Source organism: Fukomys damarensis, unplaced genomic scaffold (genome assembly GCF_012274545.1).
Source record: "Fukomys damarensis isolate Sample0158 unplaced genomic scaffold, DMR_v1.0_HiC HiC_scaffold_19, whole genome shotgun sequence".
NCBI classification, from domain to species: domain Eukaryota; kingdom Metazoa; phylum Chordata; class Mammalia; order Rodentia; family Bathyergidae; genus Fukomys; species Fukomys damarensis.
Window position 1 is genome coordinate 62,605,349 of NW_022900931.1, and position 1,874 is coordinate 62,607,222.

The window sequence follows — 1,874 nt, forward strand, 5'->3', positions numbered from 1 at the left end:
GGGGAAAACCTGCCTCCTCCTTTGGGTCCAAGAACACTGGACCTTGAAAAGAGTCTGGAGGCTTGGCCCTTAAAAAAGGCGGGTAGCTGAACGAGCACTGATTGGTTGACATTTTGGCGCGCAGCACCAACTCTCTCCTCAGGAGGCGCGAAGCTCAACTGGAGCTGCTCAGGACAGGGCCGGCGCCGCAGGTGCGCGTGCGCAGTGCCTCTGGCCCGTGCCGTTCCACAGCGTGGCTTCAGGAGAGCGTTGCGGTTCCACTCCTCAGGCCTCGAGCCACACGTAGCCTCGCGCCACGCGGAGTCTCGAAACCCTCGGAGCCTCGAAACGCTCGGAATTCGGTGCTATCCCACTCCGAGTTTGGAAACCAGGCGTTCTGGGCTCGCTCGTGCCCTTCCAGGACCAGCAAGGGACGCTGTCGCATCTGGCTTCCATTTCTGGGGCTGGCACGACCAGAAGGACCTCACGCCATTTTGCACGTTCTGAGGCGGGTGCTGTAGGCCAAGGGGACTGGGGCGGGAACCCCCCTAGATGGCTCCAGGGGAGGCCAGGGTTCCTAGAGTGGCACTTTGTGGCGGGGGAAGAGATAAGGGGAGACAGACATGCCCCGGGTGTGGGGTAGGGGCCAGGCCGGGCCGGCCCTGCTAGCCTTGGGGATCTGCGCTCAGTGGGACTGGGATTTCTATCCGAGGTAATGCGAATCTGAAGAACCTGGGTGTATGATTGGACGCTTTCTTTTTGGAATCCCTACACCCTAATTTGGGGACCTGGAAGTCTTGGTTTTGAGTTCTGGAATATCATGGGGGTGGGGGTGGGGTGGCTCTGATTTTGGAGGTTTGATGCCTCAGTGTAGACCTCTGACTTCAAATTCCAATGTGGAGAGCCGGAGATTTAGCTCAGTGGTGCCACCACCTGCCTCGCAGGCACAAGGTCCCAAATTCGATCCCCTGTACAAAAATTAAAAAAAAAAAAAAAAATCCAATTTAGAGTATGGAATGTGAGATTAGGAGTTGAAGATATTAAGCTTTATGGGCAGGAATTCCTACATTGATAGGGGGTTTCAGTTTTAGGGTCTTGGGTCTGAGTGGGATTCACGTGAGATCTCACTTTTAAGGTTGAAGTTACATTTTGGTGGTCTGAAGTAATGGTTTGGGGGTCTAGAAGCATTTGTTTTAGGATCTGAGGTAAATTTTAGGGACTTAGGTTTGTTTTGAGGGTCTGGATTTTTTACTTTAGATGTTCAGGGTTAAGGTTTGTGGGCTCTGGACTTGATATTAGCCTTCGAGTCCTATTGAGGATTAGAAATTGACATTTTGGGGGTCTAGGGTATCAGTATTGGAGTTTTGGGTTTGGAAGGACTAATTTTTGGGTTCTAGGTTCTTACTTTGGTACTTGAAAGTCATAATTTTAGTGTTAATATCACAGTCTAGAGGCCTCCAGCCACAGTTTTCTGGCCACATAGTCTGTATTTCAGGGTCTGGCATCTCACAACTGAGGTCTCAGTTCTAAAGTCAAAGTTTGGGGATGGCAGGGGTATGGGGAAAAAATGAGAACCAAGACCTGTCATGTAAAGGTACAAGAGCCCAATGATAAATGTAACTATACTGTATACCTAAAATGTACCAATAAACTCAATGAGAAAAAAAAAGTTTGGGAATTTGCTGGTTTTAATTTTAGGTCTGGATCATGATTTAAGAGCCAAAATTTACAATTTGGGATTCAATTTATGTAGTTTTATAGTTAAGTCTTTGAGGCTGTAGTGCTAATAAATGGGGGTTCAATTTGGGGATCTCAAGGTGCTCAAAGAAACACTAGGGGAGGGCAGGGATTTAGCTCAGTGGTGTTGCCACCCGCCTCACAAGTGAAGTCCTGAG

The 1,874-nt window shown here is 49.2% G+C and overlaps 1 protein-coding gene across 4 annotated transcripts in view; it reads left to right on the top strand.

The window, feature by feature from the left end:
- Window positions 1-220: 220 nt before the first annotated feature.
- Bhmg1 (basic helix-loop-helix and HMG-box containing 1) overlaps window positions 221-1,874 on the top strand; it is a 25,262-nt gene continuing 23,608 nt past the window's right edge. For all 4 annotated transcript variants that reach the window (XM_033765857.1, XM_033765855.1, XM_033765856.1 and 1 more), the window contains exon 1: window positions 221-487. The gene's annotated coding sequence lies outside the window, so the exon portion shown is untranslated. The remainder of the gene's footprint in view (window positions 488-1,874) is intronic.